Raw genomic sequence first — 25,351 nt, forward strand, 5'->3', positions numbered from 1 at the left:
TTTTATTGATCGTTTGAACGTCGCATGGTGGTCATTTTCGATTAAAGGCCGACGTCTCAGCGACGTCTTGGCAATGAGCAAACGCTCTCCCTGCTACGTCTTAACGATCTAAACTTGATACATCGGGCCGATATCGGCCAGATGTATGTGTGCTATCTGGGTTAGCTTCTTCAACTTCCCTCCTAAAAACAGCCCCAATTCTTGTATTACCACCATTATCTCAGAGTCAGGACATTTTGTCCAACCCTAAATTACATCTTCCTTCTCAGGCTTGCTAGCTGCTCATTTGCACTTGTGTCTTTCCATTCTTCTCACTTTCTCCCTCTATCTTTCTCTCACACTCTCCCCTTTTCTGTGGTGACATTAATTACAATGAGGAGCAAGTGATGGTACTCATTGCTTCAGCATTACAGCGGGCGTATTCAGCAAACGCACAGCCTGATGAAGTGTCCACATCACACTGCGCCGTGATTTATCACTTATTTCTGCCACAATGCTTTGGCCGATAACTCTTATTCTACTCCATTTACTGCCACGACATACGTCTCACGCGCAGAGAGAAGACTGTGTCATTTCTATTGATGGAGGCTCAGTGTGTGTGTGTGTGTGTGTGTGTGTGTGTGTGGAATGACCTCAAATGATGTAAGGTCTGAGCTCAAAGAAAGCTTATATAACCGTTTGAATGGTGTGGCGCACAAATCTATGATATATGGTTATATGAGAAGCAACATTATGCACATGACTGAGCTTTTGTCAAATCTAAAGACACATATCTATCATGTGTTCGTGTCTGTGGGCGATAAGCATGTGTATACAGCCCAGTTGAGTTGGCCTTTATTTCTCAAGCAAAAGTTCAAAGCAAATGCTTTCCTCACACTGCGAGCCAGCTTACACTGACTTAGGGGGGTTTTACTTAGAGTTTAATGCCAGTGAGTTCCTTCATACAGAACCAGTGACGACGTTTCATCTGTACATGAGATGTCGTATGGATGGGAAACAATAGAGGGAGTAGCCATGTGAATGCACACCTTTATAAGTGAACACAAAATATGTAAAAAGATACAACAGATATCAATCAGAGTTTTCCGGGGGCGTCAAGGGTGAAGATAGTGGACCTGAACAGAAAAAATAGTAGAGAACATTTAGTAGAGGGCAGGACCGAGTGTGACCACTCAGCATTCTCGTAATTCCAGTTTTCCGAGGCTAACCTGTGATTCAGTCGGTGCTGACATAGTACAGTCTGCATACATCAAAGTTGATGTCGTACCCAAGTTTATTAGATCCATGTCGCACAGTGTAGCTGCACTAAACTTATAAGATTGCTAAAATCTCACAGTCTGTAGGAGGCTGAACAGAGTGCCGCAGGAATGAGTCCTAAAACCCAGCAATGAGTCAGCACTGTTGCACTTCAGGTTCCTTTGTCTTGAAGTCAGTGGGTTTTTTTAATAGGTTTTGGTTAGTTGCCTGAAATGAAGCTTTTACTGTATGTGTCCAAAAAAAAGGCAGTTGCTAATAAATGTCTAAAAAAAAAACTATAGAATGTCATCACATCAAACATGGCTTTACAGCCTCGTTGTAGTGGCGACATTATAGGCCCGTTTCCACTGAAGACGTTCCTGGTACTATTTGGGGGGCAGGAACTACTACAGGAACGTCCTCTCGCTCGGCCCTCTCAACCGCCGTGTCTCCACTGAGAGAGCGGAGTAGGAGGAAGGTTCCCGTAAAGTTACCGGGCTCTGTATGTGACGTAATCGTTGCGCGACTATTTTGACCGGGGCGACGTAGTGGTATAGGGACGCCGTTAGCCATTAGCCGTTAGCGGTGTCTGCAATAACTCCGGTCACGGTCCGTGAAAAAAATATTTTTTCCAGCAGATGTCTTAGTCACAACATGATTGAGCTAATTGGAGTAGTTTCATGTCGTATCCGACAACAGGAGGCTTTTAACAGATGACGACCTGATGTTAGCTTTGCTGCTGCTGTTAGCTGTCCCTGTCAGCTGATGCTTTCTAGACATCGTGATTTCCCAAAACTGAATAAATACCACACATAGCAACACAAAACTGCTTTGCTAGCTCAATCATGTTGTAACTAAGATATCAGCTGGAAAAAAAAAAATTCACGGACTCTTTATTGAGTTATTACAGACACCGCTAACAGCTAACGGTTAGCCCAGCTAATCTACGATAACCATGTTGTTATTTACAAAACGTCACATCCCGCCTTGAGTATATCCAATCAGCACCAAGTAATCCCCAAGCCCCAGCCAGGAGTTTTTTCGGGGCCGTACCTACTCCGAGGCAGGGACTTGTTTAGCCCCTGTAAAAGTTCCGGAACTCTGTCCTTCGGGGGTGGTTCCTGCGGTGGAGACATGCACCAACGGCCCCGGCCCCGTAAAATTACCCCGAAGTTCCTGCGGTGAAAACGGGCCTTATGTCATACAACCTTGGCTAGTAAAGTTATGTAAGTTAGGTTTAAGCAAAGAAACATGGTTGGGCATCTTTAGGTTTAGGCCAGTAAAGTTACGTAGATTAGGTATAAGTAAGTAAAGTTATATATAGGCTAAGGTTAGATTAGGCATCTTTGGGTTTAGACAAGTAAAGTTACATAGGTTAGGTTTAGGAAGAGATGACGTGCCTTAAAATAACTTCAAGTTTACTCGTTTTCACACGGACCTGTACGCCGATCCCCTGGGAGAAAGTCCTGTGTTGTTTTGCCCATCCTCCAACTCTTACTTGCCTCTTTATGTGGACTTTTGCTCTTCATATACTTCCTTCTTTGCTCCTGTCAACACATTAGTCACGTGATTGCAGCCTTCCTGATTAAGTCAGTTATTCACAAATTACTGGCTCATGATTACGTGTATTATATATGAATTGTAGTGCATTACTTTTCGTAGGTATGTACAAACAGTGCGTAAGAAAAGCCTGTGAACATAGTCATAAATGTGCACACAAAATATTAGGCAGATTGGTCCAGTAGTTTGTGAAAACAAAACAGAAACAGAGCCAGACGGACACCAGAAAGAGAACAAACGAGACACACAGGTAAGAGTGAATTACATATTTTTTATATTCCTATTATTATTGTTATTTGCATTCAGATTTTATATTTAATTGTTTATAGTATTTCCTTTTTAAACTTATGCTTCTAATTACTCTATATTTTTTTATATTTTATATTCTTTGTTATGCACCAATACACCAAGCCAAATTCCTTGTATGTGAAAACCTACTTGGCAATAAAACCGATTCTGATTCTGATTCTGATTCTGAAACGAAGCCAAAGGGATGTCAACGCACAAAACAGACTGTGACTTAAACAAAAAGATAATAAGAGGACGAAAGACTGGCATGAAAGTTCAGTTTAAATTAGACTGAACTCAGAGATGGCAGGAGAGTCTCTAATCCTTTCTCCCTTAGGCCTTGAATCACCTGCCATCCACAAAGTCACCGTCCATCCCACAGGAAAACACTCATTACAGCCTGCCATTACGTTTGACTGCATCTCTCTCCATAACCTTGAAACACTGTTCACTCAGCCAAAAACACTTCAATCCAGCGGGAGAGCTGGGTCAATTGAGTCAATGTCGAGTGACTCCTTTCTCCCAAAAGGCACCGCAATTGACATGTTTTGTTTAGTTCTTTTGGTTAGAGACTGTTACAAGGACAAGTGTAGGTATATCACATGGGAACATAAAGCGCTTGGTGTAAATATATAATATGTGGATTTATCTCAAAAAAGCCATCCCTCGAATTAAAATGGTCCTTGGCAAAAGATCCTACAGAGTAAATGTCCTTCAAGACTTTCATACAAATGTCCTTTACATTTATTGCGCTGTGCTGGTGTCTGTCACCTACTGGCCAACAGACATGAAAGTAGATATCAAGAAGACTTTCCTTCTCATCCCCTCTTTCTCTCTGAGTTCACTGTGACTTTTCGTTTGATGCAGTTATATTTGATGATTGGAGATCAGTTGGGACATAAAGCCCAGACGTTCTCAAGGCATCATTGCAGCATTTTTCTTCCCCCATAAACAATTTCATACTTAAAGCAGCCTCGTCTTTAAATAATTGAAAGAACACCTCTCGGCTACTGCCAGTTAAAAATATGTGTACTCATTTGAAATGCATCACACATTACTCAAATTTTCATCTTATATAGTGGCAAATTATGTAACTGAATTGCATTGGATGCGACTCTCTACACCACTCTGCAGTGCTGACCCCTAATAATAAGTCTAATCTGCATTTTTCTGCTGGTTTATTTGCAATGGAAAGTATAGCAAAAAAAAATAAAATACAGCAGGGAGCAAGCGATGTCTAGGGAGAAAGATCACAGAGGAGGGGAGCTGTAGCCAATTTCATGCCTTGTATTTTTCTGTCATGCATGGCTAATTCACGGTTCAGGCCGGCGCGATGAAATGCATGCCCTGTGATCTTCTACAGTCCCCCCTCGCCTGGGCCTCGAGTGGTGGAGCCCGAGCTATCTTTATGTGGGGAGGCCTTGCAAATCCATATTACGCTTTGCTTTCATACAGTGCTAATTCAGAGAGAGCCCGATAAAACCAAGGGGGAGACAGTAGTGGCAGTTCCATTTGGGTTCGCTACCCTTGACTGGCTCTGAGATGTAAATGACTATCCACCCCCACCGTCCGATGTGCCTGGTCTTGCTCCATTTGTAATTTAATACCTTTGACAGAATGCACTAGTTGGAAGAATATATATATAGAAAAAAATCCTCTTCATCATGCTATAAAAATAAGAGACTGTTTTAAAGGAATACTTTTTGGGAATACACTCATCCGTTTCTTGCAGAGGGTTAGATGATAGATTGATGCCACTCATGTTTGTAATATGTGACTGTAGCCAGCAGTCAGTTAGCTTAGCATGTTATTTTGTGAGCTTTAGAGATGCTGAGCTTTAGGTGGATTTTGATACCTTTGGACACAGCCAGGTTAGCTTCTTCCCACTGATTCCAGTTTTATGCAAAGCTAACTGACCGCTGACTCCAGCCAAACAAACAAAACCACCAGATTTGGTTTTATTAGGAGTTATGTGCCCAGAGTATATTTTTGTGTCCTAGGATAGCGATTCTCTGTCACTAATTGGCATATCCTTACCCTAACCCTAACCAATCTTACTCCTCTTGCCTAAACCTAACCAATCCTACCAATGAAGCCACTGAGTACCAGCCAATCAGAGGGAAAGTATAGCGCGGGTCATGTCCCTCCTATCCTAGGAAACACCAACTCGAACGCTGGACTGTTCCTGGCGTGAAACAGCAAATTGTCCTTTTTACACTTCAGTTTTTGCACATATTAAACTAATTAGCAGTAGGACAACTGAGCAAGCTTCTTTACTCATTAGAAAAGCAACTACAATTCTTTAATCATTACCCAGCAACAAAGTAATTGGTAACATTAATCGTCATTTTGCCATAGCCCAGCTCTGTCAAATGGCACTTCAAACAATCCAAGGCCTCCACACTTACACGTCACATCTTGGGGTTGAAATATGTTGAAATAAAAATTATTTATGGTACGTTCTATTTGCACTGGGATATCAAAATTTCCTAGTTCACCACTGCCCTTTCAGAAATGTCAACTCAAACACCCCTGAAGTCAGATTTCCGAATTGGAAAGCCAGGAGAACCTCACCAACCACAACCTTGAAATCCAAGATGGCTGCTCTGCATCAGTGTGTATTAGCGCGACTGTCTGTCTTAAGGCCCGAACATACTCGAACGGACTCCGCGGAGGTCCGCGCAGACTCAAAGCAGACGTCCGCAAGCCCTGTGTGCGCAAAGATTTTACGACCGCGCAGACTCCGCTCCGTGCACCAGTGACTGCTCGGCATGTATTTCACATCGCGGGGATTTTTCACGGACATTTTTACAGGAAACTACAACGTGGAAGTGCGCTCGACTATGAAAGCCCGAATGAATGCGGACATTCCTCGCGGAGTCCGCTCCGCTTATAGTACGCCCGAGTATGTTCGGGCCTTTATTTGTGTCTCATTAAAACAGTCGTACACACAGTACTGTCCAGCTTCTATCTGTGGACATGTTGCTATGGTGTTAATATATGCAAAATACAACATAATGTGTTGTTATCAACAGGTTTTGCTAATAATGGCTAACCTGCCTAGAACTGGTGTTGCTACTGGTACCTTCTATTTGCACTTACATGTAGAAATAGGAATTTCTGAGTTACCAGTTGCGAAAGTTCAACTGAAATGGACCCTGAAGTTGGCTTTTCGACTCAGACAGGGGAAGAAAACTCACCAACCCTAACCTCAATATCCAAGATGGCAGCTTTGCATATTAATAGTATCAAAAGCTGTAATTTGCTGTTTATAGCACTTCTTTTTTATTTGTGTGTGATGTTGCCACAACTTAATACGTTGTTATCAACTGTAATTATTAACAATGGCTAAGCTGGCTAGAACTGATATTTCTAACGCCGTCTGCCCATTGTTCTGACCTCCCAATATTCCAAAGCCTCATTGGTTCAATTATATATCCCATTAGACTGAAAGCCCATTTCTCTGACAGCCCATTATCACAAACAACAAACATCCACTGCTCCAAAGTCCCGTTTCCCTAAAAATACAGACTCCCTGCAGTTAGACAACCCAATTGCAGGAAATTAATGTTTGAATTAGACATTTATGTAAACTGCGGATACCCTATATTTGTCAGTAACACTGTTGTGAATGTGTGGTTTGGTTAAGGCACAAAGACCACTTGATTATGGTTAGGAAAAGATCATGTTTCAGCTAAAAACACCCACATATGGTGACACAAAAGTCGCTGAAAAAGCAGGGACGTATCACTAAAACACACCTGGGATTGGTGGTTCACAGCAGCTAAGAAACGGCACCATGCTAACATCTTGGGTTTCTGACTTTGTGTTCTCAGGTGTGACGTCATTCCTACTTCTCACTATCCAAGGCTGCTTTCAGACCTAGAGTCGTCTCCTTTGGTCTGAATCAGGGACTAATGTTCCAAAGTTGTATAATTGCCTAGAGTTGGTTCATGTTCTCACAGCAGCATTTACAAGCGGACCAGATCAAATGCCTTGTGTGAGAAAGCTGCTCTTGATTGGTCAGAATTTCCATGTGGGAAAAATCCAGGAAGTAAAGCAAACGTTGAAGAAGAGTACACTTGCAAGATAAATGTGACACTTTCTAATGTCACAATGGAGGGACAACTACGCAGGTTGATTTTAGCGCTGCTCATCGTGGACTATATTGCTGTCATTGTTCATTTTAGTCAAACCATACAGTTTGAAAACGAGGCGCGGCTCCAACTAGAAAACAATGTTTTGATGCATTGGATGTGCTGAATGTGCATATTAAGGCAGTACAGGAGGAGGTGCACATTAATAATCCTCCAGGACTGTAACATGCTCATGTTTAACCCAAACAATGTGTCATGTGACTGCAGTTGCTTCACATCCAGGTCGGAACACCTTCTCACCACAAACCGCACCAGAGTTCGTTTGTAACCAGACTGAGACCACCTCTTCAAGAAGGTCTCAGTCCGGTTGTTTAGGTGCACACCTGAGTGTGATTGCTGTGTTCACACCTGCCCAAACGAAACACACTTAGGGGGCAAACAAATTTGAGCTATATTGAAATGAAAGCACTAAATGTTAGACCAGAGGACTGCATGCATAGCTCATGCTCCTTTCTCCCAGTAGAGCTGCAGGGTTCACACACCCTCCAACTCTGAATAAAACATTAACATTAGCAAGCCAGCTACAATTTACATACAAATAAGGCACCTTTGCATTTCTCCTCTTTTGTTCTTAGAGGCTAACCGCCATATCTGTGGCCAGATTTTGTTAACTTTGGTCTTAGCCTGGCAGACAGTTCCTCTGTTTCCAGTCTTTATGCTAAGCTAATAAGCTAATCGGCTGCAGGTGGTAGTTTATTTACCAACATGTGAGTTGTGTCAATCTTCTCATCTAATTTTCAGCAATACAGCAACAAGAATATTTCCAAAAATGTTCTTTAGAATGAAACCAACATATTCAAAATATGTGCATTTCTTTCAATAATCAGTCAGTACAAAGGTTTTGAGGTGATATTTCGGAGGGTTTGAGCTGCATGTGCCACCATTACATCATTAAATACCAACTCTACAAGGTGGAACAAACCCTGAATAACGCAGCTGTGTCCCTTCTTCCTCAGGAGACGACGCCAGCTGATCTGCTACCAGGTATGTGTTGGGCACAGCTGCACATCCTACCTCCCGTCTCCTTTACCTGTCGAAAGCAGTTAGGGTGGAGTGGCCCCCATCGCACCACCCGCTCCCAAAACATGTCGTCTGGTTGCTGTGGAGAATGCAGATGTCCCTGGGTGAACCTCGCCGGCGCTCGTCCTTATAATGAGGTCCATTTCAGAACACTGGGTGCCAGTGGTGGGGTAGTTTAGGGTGGGGTGAAGGGAGCACAGGTAGAAGGGGGGGAGGGTGAGCGGAAGAAATGAAAATGTAAGGGAAGTGCGGAAAATTGAGGGGTGGACCGCCTCGGGGAACCTCCATGCATAAAGATGAAAGCACAGGGGCCAATGTTGCTCCAACAAATCAATCAGACAGTGGTTAGAGGGCGCAGCTGGCCTGGCAGTTCCCCAACTGTGACAGGAATATGTCCCACATACAGCTGTGTGTGTCTGTGAACACAATAGTGTGCAGCTATGTCCACTGACATGTATAGAGGAATCATTCACCTCGACACAAACACACACTGAAAGGAGGTGGGGTCATAAAACAAGTTACGCTCGGAAACATGGATGGATTATTAGACAATGGGCCCCTGGGCACAGATATGCAAAGAGCCCCACCACCTCTCCTACACAGGAGAAGGACACACAGACTTTGTGCTGGTTTTACATGTCTTTGTCATTGTTATGCATCTTTTTGTGGTTTTGTGTCTTTTTTTTGGTTAATTTCTGTCTCTTTGCTGTTCATTTCCATTTCTTTGTGGTCTTTCAGTGTCTCCTTGAGTTAATTTGGTGTCTTTGTTGTTGTTTTGTCCCGTTTTCTAGACATTTTGTCTCTTTGAGACAATCTTGCGTGTTTTTTTTTAGTCGTTTTCTGTCTCTTTGTGGTTGTTTTGTCTCATTTTGTCGATGTTCTGCTTCTTCGAGGTCATTTTTTGTCTCTTCAAGATAATATTCTGTCTTATCAACGTTTTGTCTCTTTGAGATAATTTTTTGTCTTATTGGGGTGATTTTGTTGTGTATGTTTTTTGGGGGTGGGTTTTAGGTTTGTTTTGAATTCATTTATGACTGTTTCGTCTTATTTTGGAGTTCTTTTGTGTCAACTTTTGCATCTCTTTGCCGTTCCTTTCCATTTTTTGTAGTCTTTCTGTGTCTCTTTGAGGTAATTTTATTGTCTTCTTGTGGTTATTTTGTCTCTTTTTCTGGACATTTTGTCTCTCTAAGGTCATTTTTTGTCTTTGTGATATACTTTCTATGTCTCTTTCAGCTAATTTTGTGTTTCTTTGTGGTTATTTTTTCTGTTTTTGGAAACATTTTGTCTCTCTGAGGTTAGTTTTTGTCCCTGAGATAATTTTGTTTCTTACAAAGATAACCATGTGTCTCTGTGGTAATTTTGTGTTTGCTCATTTTGTGTTTCCTTGTGGTTGGTCTGTCTCTTTTTATAGATGTTTTTCCTCTTTAGGGTCATTTTATGTCTCTCTGATATAACTTGTCTCTCTCCGAGCTCATTTTGTGTCTCCTCATGGTTAGTTTTTCTCTTTTTGGGGACATTTTATTTCTTTGAGGTCATTTTTTTTGTCTCTTTGAAGGGGGGGTCGTTTTGTTTTGCTTTATAGTCATTTTGTGTTTCCTCTGTTGTTTAACCCATTTTTGTGGTTATTTTGTGTCTCTTTGAGGTGATTTTATGTCTCTGTGATAAAATTCTTGTCTCTGAACCAAATTTTTTTTCTCTTTCTCTTCTTGTCTCTTTTTCTGGAAAATTTTGTCTCCTTTAGGTCAATTTTTGTGTTACAGCTGTATGTGTTGTGTGCTGCTGTCCCTTTTCCTTCTATTGTAGGTCTGCCCAGGTGTGCTGCATTGCTTAATGAGGTGCATTGCACCTGGCATGGGGAGGAGGTCTTTTAAGAGCTTCAGTATCAGCAGCAGAGGAGAGAGGCCTGTTGTGTGGGGACTGCTGGTTCTTGTTGCCTCTCAGCCTGGGATGTTTCATGTGGTTATTTCGGGTCAGTGGTGAGGTTTTGTCCGCCCAATAGGGCCGCCAAAGGGGGGCGTAACATTTTGTCTGAGATAATTGTGTGTCTTACAAAGATAACCTTGTGTCTCTTTGATAATTTTGTGTCCTTTTGGTTAGATTGTCTCTTTTTGGAGATGTTTTTATCTCTTTGATGTCATCTTTTGTTTCTTTGATGTAATTTTGTTTTGTTTTTTTGTTGTTTTGTTTTGCTTTGTAGTCATTTTGTGTCTCTTCAGTTGCTTTGTCTGTTCTTTTAGTTATTTTGTCATTTTTGTCTCTGTGATACATTTTTGTGTCTCTTTTAGCTAATTTTCTGTCTCCTTGTGGTTATTTTCTCTCTTCTTCAAGACGTTTTGTCTCTTTAAGGTCAAATTTTGTCTCTGAGATAATTCTGTGTGTTACGGAGATAATGATGTGTCCCTTTGATGTCATTTTGTGTCTCTTTTAGGTCATTTTTTGTCTCTCTAATATAATTTTTGTGTCTCTTTGGGCTTATTTTTGTCTCATTGAGGTAATTTTGTGGGAGTTTTGTTTTGCTTTGTAGTTATTTTGGGTCTCTTTGCTGTTCCTTACCATCTCTTTGTGGTGTTTTTTTTGTCTCTTTCTGGTCAGTACGTCTTAATTTGAGTTATACATTGCAGGTGAAGGCCAAGGGGGCTCCTGACACTTTAGGTCCCAGGGCCTGTGCCCATTAGGCTCGTTCAGTAGAATACATCCATACTGGGAAACCTCTCTAATTGCTTGGATTACTGTCACACCGCCAACAGCAGATGCAATGATGGCTTTATTTCCTCCTCTGTTTGTCGAGTAATTTGTTTTTTATAAGTTCTTTTTCAGCCCTAAGTGCATTATCACCTGCCTCTTTAGCCCCTTTTTCCTCTAACTGAATCGTGCTACCTTCACTGAACATAAAATGGAGCAGGATGCTTTTGCCTTTCAAATCCTTTGCTTCACTTCGAGGGCTCTGTCTCAAATCTGGAGCGATACATATCTCCTCTGCTGGAGACGCTGCTGCTGCTGCTGCTCACTATCAGCACCCTTCATCGAGCGACATGCTCTGGAGATTAGCCCCGTGCGCTGCTGCTCCTACTAGCACCGCCTGTATCTCCCCTTCCCCTTCTCAAGGTCAGATCAGCGCCGAGGCACCGAGCGCCAGCGCCACGTGCACCAAGGCATGAACGCAGCATGTAATGGGGGTTTATCAGAGAGCAACTCTGCTTACTTGTTTATTTGAACACACACAGCAGGCTGAGTAATTGCGTAAAAAGGCTGTCGATGTGTGCTGAGAGCATTTTAATTAGCTCTCCTTTGCCCTCTCAACATCAAGCTCTCTCCAAATGACAAAGCAATTTTGCGTCGATTAGGAAATTAATGACTTCCTCTCCAAATTGTGAGGCCAATGATGGGATGGCTGGTGCTGATGGGAGTCCACCTCCCCTTGGCACTGTGAACGGGATGTGTACTGCACAAGTTGGAGAAAGTCCAAACACAGAAGAGGGGAAGAGTATCTCAGACAGCCCGCCTGCTGATGTAAAGAGGCCCTGACTGGCCGCTGCTGGCTCCCTCCCTCTCACCCTCTGCTAATGCTTCCTCTGACATTCACACTCAAGCACACTCGCATAGAAAAACACATACAGTCGCTCCACAAAGCTTCAGCATCATCTCGCCATTTCAACGTCTGCCTCTTTCTCATGCAAAGCAGATGCAGTGTAGTAGAGCTCAGAGTCGTGGAAACACCTGCAGGCATCTTTGTTGTCACTTGTGAAAGTGTGTGTGTGTGTGTGTGTGTGTGTGTGTGTGTGTGTGTGTGTGTGTGTGTGTGTGCTCGGGTTCAGTGTGTGCAGGACTGCCAACCCAGCTTTGAGTGGTGCTGCCATCTAGTGGTGAACACATGAACTGAAGACCACACTGCAGCTGATGTGCATGACATGGTTCATTCATCATATAATGAGCTGCTGGGTGAATAAACACGCTGCTTTATCACGTACGCATCCTTTAATTTATGAAAAAGGGCAACATGCAATTAAACAACTACGCAATTACAACTTGGGATACCTTTACAATATATCCAATTTGGCTAATAGATTGTTCAGTCCTGGCGATTAAATTTAGATGAAAGGAAGTGTTTAAAACATGATTCACAACCTCGAGCAGAAGTCGTAGAGAATGAGATGTATAAATGTGTTGATGCTGTTTGCATCACTGCATAAACTATGTGGTCATAAACACTGAATCATCCGTTTTGCTGCAGACCTAATCATCCATTCTGGTGACCTAATTATGTCCATAAGACAAATGTAGCCCTCCTTTTTTATATTTAAAAATAAAACAGCTCATTGAAACCAAATCAGACTTACAAAACACTGGTACACAAAGATGAAGAGTGACGTTTTCACCCAACTGTGCGTCATGCAACATCAGCCCCCCCTCCTCCTGGTCCTCCGCAGGGCTCTCATAGCTGCTCCCCATCCTTTAGATTAAAGGCTCCACTGGCAGTGCCTGCAGTTTATTTAGCCCTCATAAGCTGTGCAAGCCCTCTGCTGACCTTGTTTGGCCCTGTCTTTCTCTGAACTCCATCCCGGTGCTGGCAGAGAGGAGCACTGAGCAGGAGGGACTCCACTCTGGGAGGGCCAGATAGCATGCCCCCGGGCTTCAACAACACTGGGTTAAGGTCAGTGTTAAAGGTTAAGGAGAATTTAGAAACCATTACAACAACTTACAATCTCTCTCAGTGTGCTCCTGCTTCTCTCAGCCTTTCTGTTTTGGTCTTTTTCAGAGGGTTTTTACCAGTGGCAGACCTGGCACATTCCCCCTGCCCCCATTCATTATATTTATATTTATTCTTTTCTTCTTTTTTTAACAAGAACAAGAGCTAAGGAGAAATCACAGCCTGTTCTTTCTCCCACCTCGTACCACCACTTTATCGGTGATCTCAGCATCAGATACCGACCACAGACTGTATATAATAATGGACTTAGTTCCCATGATGTCACCCATTGGCTATTTTAAACGTGTTTTCCTGGTTTTAAAAACCTGCATATACATGTTTAATTTAGTGGAAAAGGGTATATGTCGCCTGCAGGAAGACCTACCACTGATTATGACACCAAACATTAGTGTAACCAAAACATTTATCTCCCATTTCTGCCAAAATTAGTATGTTTTTCTGAACAGGTAAAAAATAGGCAATAGACTCTTGCACAGTGGCTCCCAACTCGTCCAGCCACAGGGTCCAGATTTCTCCTTAGACATAAGGTCCACACAGTTAAAAACATTAAGTGTCAGACTTGCGTTTGGACATATCGTCGAGCTAGTAAGTAGCTGTTCATTAGTCAGTCAATCTACAGCAGGAAAAAAAAAAAGCTCTGTGCTGGAAATTCACTCTACTCAAAAATAAAGTGTGTTCCTTACGAACTTGACACGTTTGCAGGTCACGTGTGTTCCATTTAGAAAGGACCTGTGACCCACTTTTGAACCGTGACCCACCAGTTGGGAACCACTGCTCTAGTTAGTAGACCATAGCTGTGTGCACAGCTCTGCAGTAGATGAGTATGCCTCTCTACAGCCCCTTTTACACTGACAGATTTTCCGCTAATGTTGTGCCGTTTTGCAGGCAAGCTGCGAGCATTTAGACACACAGAGCCGGATTTGCGAGTTGATCCGAGGTGCTCAATTTTCTGCTGTGTAGGGCAGACATATTGGCAGAACCCTTTTGGTTTAAAAAGAACGAGGCGGCCTTTCGCCACGGGAGAAGCTGTTGATGACGCCGCATGTGCGACCCACTGACAGTGGATAAACAGGAAACAGCTGATAGCAGGAATTAGTGAGCAGCTAGTAGCAAGAGGNATTTTGCTGCACTCCCTGATTTTGTTTTTATACTGCCAATGCTGAAAAAAGACTGATTGGGCTTTCCTGCAAATTTGCACAATTCCTGTTTAAAGAGGGATAGTGTGTGTGTGGGTTTTTGTTGTGTCACGTTCGACACCTAAAACGCAGCAGTTAGTAAACGGTAGACAGCAGCATGGAGGCCAGTGAAAATGTACTGCGGTTACTTCTTTATATATATCGTACTTAATCACTCTCTTTGAAACTGAGTGACAACTAAATTTGGAACCATGTTTGAGCGCTACTTGGATGGAGAAGGACGGTATTTTGTGGCAGCCTGTCACTGCATCTCGCCGGCAAAGGGGCTAAAATAAGCCTGTCCATCGGGATGTCGTATTGTAATCACTGCTGATTAAAGTCGATCGGAGCTGGAGCCGATAAATCCCTGTGACTGCCGCAGAGTCATTTGAAGCAGGAGTGAATGCTGATTGGAACCTTTCCTATTAAATACAAAAGCCAGATGTTAGTGGGTGTTGGTGTTATTTTCTGCAGTGGGAAAGGGTCTTTACAGATAGTAGAGAGCGACAGCCTGTGAACGTTACGCACTAATGACCAGTGGCCGGCACATACAGTAGCTCTCCATACCTGTCTCCTGGATTTACCAATGATGTTTTGCCCAATAAACAGGAACACACATCCATGTAATTCAAACTGATCCCCGTCATCAGAACAGCTGCAGAAGGAAATGGTAATGACATTCACTGTGTAACTGTATTTGACAAGTAAGGAGTGAATGGAAATAGACTTAAACTAATCTAAAACCGTCTTCCTGCCACCTATAATCTGAGTGGACCCACGGTATGGAGGCTATGTGGGATTGTTACATCAGGTGGAGGGCTGCAGTGCAACAGTGAATAAGCAAAGTGCCACAGTGCTTCACTTTGTCAAACGTGCTGTGCCTCATGCAGTAAACGTCCTCTTGAGTATCTCAATTTGTGTGTGCGCACGCATATTATGCATGCATGCGGATGTTTGTGTGTGTGTGTGTTTGTGCATGTGCGTTCACTAGACTGCAGGGAACTGGCAGGCTGCTGACCCACTTTGAGTTGTTTTCATTTTTCATTCACTCCCCATGAGCAGCCACAAGGCTCTAGCTTTCTCTCCACTTCTCTCTTCTTCTTCTTCTTTTTGGTTTTTCCCCCTCTTCCCGTTCTCCTCCCAGTATTTACCTGGTAATAATTGTGACATGAATCATTTCCGACAGGGAGGAGTTCAGCTTTGAGAGCAAACTCCCGCTACAAGAGCCAGAGAGAGGGAGAGAAACTTTATTTTGATTCCCACAGCTCGAGCAACTGATGGGTTTACAAGAGCTCCCCGTGTCTGCGTGTTTACCTTCTGAGTGATTTTAGTGGAAAACATCAGCGTCTGAGGAGAAGAACATGAGACGCTGTGTGCAGGGAGAAGACAGAGACTTTAAATTTTTTTTTTTTTTTCTTCAGATGAAGATTACGATACAGAGACAGAGGTAACAGTACAGTCATAGTGTTCAATAAGTTCTCTTTCAAGCAGGCTGTGTATTCTAACAGGGCTGTGTGTACATACAGTATTTAGCCAGGAGAGAAAAAAATGCAAGGTTTGTGATTGGGAAAAGTATATGTAGGTAAGGGAAATTACAAATATGAAATATGATGGGTGTAATTGTAATTTTTCTGAACACTCGTAGACATTATTTAGTCTATTTTATCAGGTTTATATATTTTAATTACATATAAATTTTCCATCCAGTTAATGTAACATAATTCTAACAAACCAAAAAATACCATGTATGTAATTAAGATGGATAAGACTATGAGAATTTACGTAGCTGTAGCTAATATAATTTACCTATTTTACTTCCCTTTACAACCCTGCGTCCTCATATGAGGTCATCACATTTTGGATTTGCTTCACCTTACACTTCATTCTGCTTAACATGGACCTAGTCTGGGGCCGTTTAGTGGCTGTTTTGGTTAGGAACCGGAACCAGGGCGAGAGAGACAGGATCTGGAATTCGATGGATGCGCCTTTCCGTCAAAATAAAAGCACCAAACTAATAAAAATGTGGTGAAACTTTTTAATTTAAAGAATATAATTTACAAGAAAGGCCCAAGTCGTTAAGTTAATCGATTTTCTTACACCCCTCATCACCCCTATTGTCCATGATTGCGTACACTTTTTTGTGCCATCTACCGGTAGCAAAAGCACAATACACTGATCCACGTAATAACAAGATGGCTGCCATCGTTGCCAAGTCAGTCTGAATCCAAATATTCACCCTCTGGTCTTACGGACTGAGCCCTCGCGGACTTCAGTCGTAGCCTATGTACTGTGACGAGTTCACTGTCATCACGTAAGGTCTGCAAGGGCAGAGACCACAAGACTGCTTTACTCGTTGCCATAGAAACGTTCAAGCAACAATTACAATCATTGTAACTGCTGTCATATTCTGTCTGCTCATCTGTCCCTGCAGAAAGCAAGATATAAATCTCATGTACAGGGCTGTTTTGTGAGCGGACAAAATGAATTTCTGTATAACATACAGACAGCAGACATTCACATACAGAGATGTCTGTAAATAAGGACGGAGCTATGACTAAATGAATTGGGTAGACCTGTTGGTTACATCAGAAAATATTTTGTTTTTCAGCCACTTTTCTGTCCTAAATATTTGGCATTACACTGCACAACCTATAGAGTAGGCTGCAGTGACACAATGCATTTTTATTCCCCTCTATAGTCTATATTTCTACATACACTGAACAAAAATATAAACGCAACACTTTTGTTTTTGCTCCCATTTTTCATGAGCTGAACTCAAAGATCTAAAACATTTTCTATACACACAAAAGACCATTTCCCTCAAATATTGTTCACAAATCTGTCTAAATCTGTGTTAGTGAGCACTTCTCCTTTGCCGAGATAATCCATCCCACCTCACAGGTGTGGCATATCAAGATGCTGATTAGACAGCATGATTATTGCACAGGTGTGCCTTAGGCTGGCCACAATAAAAGGCCACTCTAAAATGTTCAGTTTTATCACACAGCACAATGCCACAGATGTCGCAAGTTTTGAGGGAGCGTGCAATTGGCATGCTGACTGCAGGAATGTCCACCAGAGCTGTTGCCCGTGAATTGAATGTTCATTTCTCTACCATAAGCCGTCTCCAAAGGCGTTTCAGACAATTTGGCAGTACATCCAACCGGCCTCACAACCGCAGACCACGTGTAACCACACCAGCCCAGGACCTCCACATCCAGCATGTTCACCTCCAAGATCGTCTGAGACCAGCCACCCGGACAGCTGCTGCAACAATCGGTTTGCATAACCAAAGAATTTCTGCACAAACTGTCAGAAACCGTCTCAGGGAAGCTCATCTGCATGCTCGTCCTCCTCATCGGGGTCTCGACCTGACTGCAGTTCGTCGTCGTAACCGACTTGAGTGGGCAAATGCTCACATTCGATGGCGTCTGGCACATTGAAGAGGTGTTCTCTTCACGGATGAATCCCGGTTTTCACTGTTCAGGGCAGATGGCAGACAGCGTGTGTGGCGTCGTGATGATGTCAACTTTGTGGATCGAGTGGCCCATGGTGGTGGTGGGGTTATGGTATGGGCAGGCGTATGTTATGGACAACGAACACAGGTGCATTTTATTGATGGCATTTTGAATGCACAGAGATACCGTGACAAGGTCATAATCATGCTGTCTAATCAGCATCTTGATATGCCACACCTGTGAGGTGGGATGGATTATCTCGGCAAAGGAGAAGTGCTCACTAACACAGATTTAGACAGATTTGTGAACAATATTTGAGGGAAATGGTCTTATGTGTATATAGAAAATGTTTTAGATCTTTGAGTTCAGCTCATGAAAAATGGGAGCAAAAACAAAAGTGTTGCGTTTATATTTTTGTTCAGTGTATTTCTGAATCACGATGTTGTTGAAAATTAGTTCTGACCTACACCATTTAAGTATTATTCTAATAGGCTACAGTAACTGTTTTACACACACATACGTTTTGTTTTTTTAGCAGCTATTGAAAAAAAAGTCACGTCTGTATTGCGATAAATCGCTGGCAATTAAATCAGTGAAGTCTGCAGCCCAAGCGAACGCTCTGGAAGTCTGCAGAAAGTCCACTTTAGGCTCCTTGTGGACTGAATGAATTGTAGATTTGGACAGACCTCCCGGACCCCCGAGGAACGCGCCCACAAAGTCCACGAGTCTGCAAATGCAGTGAAGTCCAGACATTTGGGTTCAGCCTCAGTCTGCAGCCAATCCCCACACTAACGTCGGAAAGATACAAAACCTGATCAGATTTTATGTTACGCTTAATAACATTTGTAGTTTGGTAAATTTGACCAATTTTAGCAATTATAACAAGCTACAGCGCTTCTTCATTACAAAGTGCTCGTTTGAGGACATTGGGACTTTATTATTATACTGCAGCATTTCACACAGGCCAGTTAGGTGTGACAAACCGTTCCTACTGACATAAAGGACATTCCTTGTTAGAAGTATGGAGCAAGGAAAATTCATACAGAGCTACAAAATGAACAAATCACAAGACTCTTAGATATGTTAGATTTTGTTTTGCACAGCCATGTTCAGGTGCTGAAATGAACTGTTTTAGACTTGAACAGTGACCCTAAATCTAAAGAGTTATGAAACACTGTATTTTGTTTTTGCACAACAATGTTCAGGAATCGAGGCATCTGATCAGGACGCCTCCTGTTAGAGGTGTTCCAGGCACACCCAACCCAGAACACACTGGAGGGATTATATATCTTGTCTGGTCTGGGAACGCCTTGGGGTCCTCCAGGAGGAGCTGGAAAGTGTTGCTGGGGACAGGGACGTCTGGGGTGCTTTGCTCAGCCTGCTGCCCCCACAACCCAGGCTTGGTTAAATTAGTAAATTCTCACAGTTGATTCATCTCAGTTTTATTTGATTTGATTACATAAACCAAATAATTTCTGTCAGTGTCTATAAGTAGTGATTCTGGAAGGAACGTGTCTTAATGTGTCTTAAGTCACACTATTTCAAAAACTACAATATGATTAGATTCGTAGATGATAAAAGAAAACATCACCGGCCCTATAGAAGCTTATTCAGCGGTGCCAAAGAGCTGCAGTACCTGCACGTCTTTCCCACTTTACTTGGATGACAATATGGAGCACACTTGCACTGGTGAATGTCCACTGGTATTACATGCTCAGCACGAGAGCCCTGCACTGATGTGATATGGAGATCCTCTTGGATTTGCTCTCTCCGGACATGTTCTTCGGCTCCTCTATCTCTGATGCTACACTGCGATTTCATTGGCTGAAAGAAGCGAGAGTGTTTTGATGCTATCATCCTCTCTGGTGGGAAGAGGCACACATCATGTTACACTGGCCACAGTGACGGCGCATGTTCAGTTTTATCAGGAGAAAGGAAACACCTCACGGACCACGCTCACAGGTCTGGATGGATTTCAACACGTATCTATCAGAGGTCCGGGGGGACCTTTGGGTTTGAGAGGCTGGAGGTTGAGCTGAGATGTTTCTGCTCTGTAGAGTAAAGTGATTACACGCTGTGTGTGTGTTTTCATTCAGTTCACTCTGTACAATTCAAATTTATAAGTGTAATCACACACAATCTCTCTCAAGGAAATAACAGTAAATGTCATCCCGGGTTATTTTCAGGATTTATGGCAGAGGCGTTTAGATTAGTTCAGGTTTAATTCAGTTTGCTAGAATTACTTTTATTTCTCTGTTGTACTGAAGCCCAGGAGGTTCAGTCTCTTTGCATTCCAGTGAACTGCCTGCAGGTGCAGCATGATATTCTTCAGCTTCTCCCTGTTCGCCTTACGTCTTTGAAAAGTGTGAACAGAGGACTTGTTTTTTACCTATGGTCAGAGAGTGGACAGAGTTCTAGTCTGCTTGATGCTTCACGTAACAAGAAAGCAAACAAGTGCTATAATGTGGGGGGTGCTATAGGCTGAGGTTTGACATCACAGACACTGGTAACCATTCCCCCAGCAGTCCGCAGACTCAGGGACTTTAATACACCTTTCTACTAAAATTTGGTTTGGTGTGTCCCGTTCAACGTCACCGACAGGCCAGACAACCAGTAAACTGTAGACAGGAGCACAGAGGCTGATAAAAACTTTATGGTGGTAACTCCTTTTCATATGTCTTGTAGTCATTTAGTCTCTCTTTCATAGCCCTTCTTTAAATCAGTTATGTATTAGAAGTTGTTAAATTCACTGAAAGCTGAATTCAGAGTTAATTTTCTATGTAAGTGAGCCTGAGACCGAGCAGTCTGGAGGCGGAGTTAAAGAAAACGCTCATGCACCTGCTGTATGGGCCCATGGATGTGAAAGATTCGAGTGATTTTATACCTGGAAATCAAACTTTTTTGGCTTCATGAGCAACTTTTATAGGAATCAACAGGGCCTCGCTACCAACGCTGTGTCCACTTCTCTGCATACATCCACTGAGCTGGTGGCTAACAGCTAACAGTGCTAGCAATGGCAACAGTGCGAACAGCGCTAACAGAGCTAAGGTGTTAACCTGGGGGGATAAACGGAAGGTGGGCATCACGCTTTTGTAATGATGCCGAAGCAGCAGCTGCCTGTAACCACTGTATAATCACAGTGCAAAGCGGTTGCATTTAGCTAGCAGGTTGGGAAGGCTACAGACAGGGACTCTCATACACACAAGTGCAGCCAGACTGGCACCACAACAAACAGAGGAAGAGTGACTTCATTCTCTGCTCATGATCCCATTACTCAGTATATCTTTACATAGCAAATAGTTAGCTGTTATATAAATGCTCTGAATGTCATCTACAGCACCTTTAAACAGCTCCGTCTGTGTGACGTGTGCTGATTTTCCATTTCTAACGATCAGATTGAAGGGTGAAGGGTGAATGCTTCTGTGTCAGTGCATCTTGCTCTCCTCCAGTTTGATCTGTCTTTGCCCTGGTCCCTCTGTGAACTGCAGTGACACTGGAGACGGGGCATGCCATGACAGTGAGGTACCGCAGAGCATGTGTTGCCTTCCTCGGCCCCACACTCTTCCATAGCTGGGAGCATTAACATAGCCAGTGGCCCTGCCACCTCCATGTCGGCTCGCGTCAGAGCCCTCTGACACAGGCACGTGGACGCCCCCTCCCATTGTTCGTCTGGCCTCATGATGATGACAATGAAAAGCGTTTTCCTTGTCGTCATGGTCTGACCTTAAGCTGATGAGGATGTTATGATGAACCAAATGCTGCTTGTCTTCGATTTTTATTCCCACTTGAGAGACTTTTTTCACAGGCTGTATATTTCACTCAGAGGACCCCACTGGGACCTTTAATCGATTAATCAATGAACCTTCTGTTTGAGTAATATGACCACTGTTCATATTCAAAAAAACTGGATTCAAATATTCCCACCGTCCTCAAGAAAACACTCAGAAATCCAGCGCTGTTTACAAGCCCCCTGAAGGGTGATTTCAGCTGAGTGGTGAAATGATGCTCGCTCCATCAGTCATCCTGTAGCAAGTCCAGGGAGGGGCAGGCAGAATGGTATGGGGCTCCTCAATGCCAAATGCCAGGCACGGTCGAAAAGAGAAGCACCCAGATGATTGGGTTTATTAAAAGCTTTCTTGTCCCGTGCCACAGCCCGGTGATTGATCTCCTTTGACGTGTCCTTTTACCCTGTGTCACATTAATAAACTACGTCTCTGCTGAGGGACTGACAGACTGCCTCCTCCTCCGAGAAACAGAGAGGGAGAGGAAGGAAGAAAGATGGGAAGGGAACAGAGACAGGGGAGATAGGGAGATGGAAAAGATGCAGACACTCGGATAAAAGCATTAGCAGTGAAAGAAAGAAAGTAAGTGAGTCAGACGCAGCAAAAAGCAAAGTAGAAAGACCAACAAGTACCACTCATTCACAGCAGGGATGTCACTTTTATTGCTGATCATTATGGCACGAGAGCCTGAGTCAAGCTATTCATCACATCAGCAGGGTCTGTTATGGCAACATTACATAATTCTCCTATTCCATGGCAAAACTCATTTTGCAAGCTTTTATGTCCTCCCTCTGTTTAGTAGTCTCAAGTGAAACATCATATTCCTTATTGGCAGCCCAGACTGGAATAGCTTGAGGGTTTGTGTCTGGCCGTTTTACACAGGATAATGTTGGCTGTCCTTCCTGCTCGTGCTCCTTCGTTGCTCTGTACGTAGAACCAGGTAGAATCAGTCAAACATCCCAAAATATCAAAGCAATGTTGCACTACAGGACTGGAATCAACCAAGGGCTTATCAGTCACCCTGAGACGAGCCTGTGGTCCATCTATCAATGTCCATCCATTAAAAAGTCTACAGGAAGAAGAAAGTCGGAGTGATAGTATCGTAAAGCATAGACGGGTTTCAAGGATCTGTGCAGCAGCAACTGCAGCAACTCAGTGCTAGAATGTCATGATACAACAGTCACCAGAATAAAATGTTGACGTTGTATGTTTAATGTGACACAGTTCAGATTACATGTATAAGAGCTGAGTTTCTCATCAGCAGGAGGAGGGGATGGTGGATGGCGTGACACTTAGGCAACATGGCTGCCAGGCAGCAGATGGCAGCAGACCAGTGCAGACCATTTCCAGCCATGTTTGTTGCAACAAAACAGGGTAGTTTTTAACAACACGCCATAACATTTCCAGCTGGGCTTGTTGCAACAAAACCAAATAACTGTAAACGATACATTGGGACATTTTTAGCCATGTCTGTGGCGACAAAACCAGGTATTTTTAAACAATACATCAGGTAATTGTTTTGATGCAAACAAAAAAGGTCACCAAGCAGCAGATGGCAGCAGACCACTGTTTGAGACTATTTCCAGCTGGTTTGGTGCAACAAAACTGAATAATTTTAAACGACGCATTGGGACATTTTCAGCCATGTTTGTTGCGACAAAACTGGATATTTTTTAACGATAGGTTGGGATAATTGCAGCTGCATTTGTTGCAACAAAACAGGCTAATTTTTAACAACACGTCAGGACATTTCCAGCTGTGTTTGTTGCGCCAAACTGGGTATTTTTTAACAACAAGTTGAGACATTTCAGCTGTGGCTGTTGCGACACAACTGGGTATGTTTTAACGATAGATCTGGACATTTCCAGCTGTGTTTGTTGCAGCAAAAACCGGGTCATTTTTTTAACAAAAGGTCAGGACATTTTCAGCTATGTTTGTTGCACCAAACCAGTTATTTTCTAACGATAGGTCAGGACATTTCCAGCTGGGTTTGTTGCACCAAACCAGGTATTTTCTAACGATAGGTCAGGACATTTCCAGCTGGGTTTGTTGCAGCAAAAAACGGGTCATTTTTTAACAACAGGTCAGGACATTTTCAGCTGGGTTTGTTGCACCAAACCAGGTATTTTCTAACGATAGGTCTGGATGTTAAGTTTGTGCAAAATCCCAAATCCTCTAAGAAACCATGTAAATAAACGATGTAGTAAATATTATTTATCTCCTAACTGTGCACACCCTAACCCTGAGAAATGATAGTGTGATGCATTGTCCATCTAAAGCCATTGGTCTGCCTCTATCAGCTGTCACCAAGTCACACTGAGTCAAACTCTCCACCAACTTTTTAAAGTCCTGAGGACAGACGAATCAAAATGCCGCTCTAAAACTAAAAGGCCTATTCTTTAAAAGCTTTTCCTTCTAATTTTATGGATATCCATTTTGTGAATGAGACCTGCTTGTAACTCGAGACGCGTCTGGATGAAACAGCTTCAAATTACTTCTGAATGAGTTCTGGAAAAATATTTACTGAGAGTGTGTGTGTAAGCAAGGATGAGTTTCTTACTAGTTGCGCTCTGTTGCTCTGTTTGCTGTATTACAGACTGCTCAGTTATTCAGATGCCAGTTAAAAGACTCTTTATCACTTAGGAGAGAAACTGCACGCAGAGAAATCCAGACTGCTTTGTTTAATTATGTTTAAGCTAAAAAGAAAAAGCTAAAACTTCTCCTGATTATAACAGCTGCATTTTTCTGTTTCCTAAGAAGATGTTAGATTCCTCCACAACGAGTACTTACTGTTTCCCTGAGAAACACACTTTGGATCTTGACCTGTGTTTAAGAAAAGCATTTTGGGATTATCACAATCAGAATACAAAATACTTTATTGATCCCCGAGGTGAAACTGTGATTCATTACAGTCGCTCCGATGTAAAAAAAATAAATAAAATAAAATAAAAAATAGAGCATTATAAGAAGTAAGAATAAGAGTATAAAATAGAGGTATGTAAGTATAGAATAAAATAAAATAAAATAAAATAAAATAAAATAAAATAAAATAAAATAAATTTATATAAAATAAAATGAAATAAAATAGAAATGTGCACTAAAAATAAAAATAAAATGTGCATTATGCTACAGTGTTTAACACTAGTACTTCAGATTTGAAAATATTAAAAATAAAATATATAATGTCACTGTGTTGAGGCTCTAAGTGTGAAAATTTAACAACAATATATACATCAATAGAATGAGACAAGAATAGAATAAGAGTAAACATAAGAAATATGTACATACCAGCAATCATTATCGTTACCCAGCAATCATTGCACATCTGTATATCACAAAAAATACCAGACAAAATTAGAAATTACTAATAATTTAAATAGTTTATTATAGTTTATTTGGAATAAGCATATAATTTTGTTGTAGATGTTACTGACTTAAAAGGAAAAAAAACATGACTGGGGTGGGTTTGCCTTTCTCAAGGGTGCATACAGCAAATGGCACTGTTTTAATTTAAAGAGAGTTCTTCTTTAAACACAGTCATATTTCCAAGGTGACAGTTACTCAAAAGGGCCCACTCTCTGCCCAACGCATTGTTGGAGGGCCCACTCTTTATAGGCCCCCTATATTACAGGCCCCAGTGCCCTGCCTGCATTGTCTATATTTACGCCCCTGAATCCAGTCTATTTTATTTTATTCTCTTTCAATCAAATAAGCTTTATTGGCATGTTTTTTATGTTACATTGCCAAAGCTACATTTTATTTTCTAAATATTACATTTAAAAAAAATAAACACAATAGAAGAAATAATCCCAAAATGTTGAATATCTTAAACAGTGAAATCTTTTAAAATGAATACGTAAAATGGTCAGGATATATAATTTATTCTATTCTGTTTCTCACTCAAATACCTTGTATCAGCAAACACTTTGATATCACATTGCCAAAGCTAAAAAAGAACACACTAGAA

At 42.2% G+C, this 25,351-nt stretch overlaps 1 protein-coding gene across 2 annotated transcripts in view; it reads right to left on the minus strand.

The window, feature by feature from the left end:
- LOC126398977 (hormonally up-regulated neu tumor-associated kinase) overlaps positions 1 to 25,351 on the minus strand; it is a 987,429-nt gene that overhangs the window by 226,201 nt on the left and 735,877 nt on the right. The gene's annotated exons all lie outside the window — the stretch shown is intronic.

This window comes from Epinephelus moara, chromosome 12 (assembly GCF_006386435.1).
Source record: "Epinephelus moara isolate mb chromosome 12, YSFRI_EMoa_1.0, whole genome shotgun sequence".
Taxonomy (NCBI): domain Eukaryota; kingdom Metazoa; phylum Chordata; class Actinopteri; order Perciformes; family Serranidae; genus Epinephelus; species Epinephelus moara.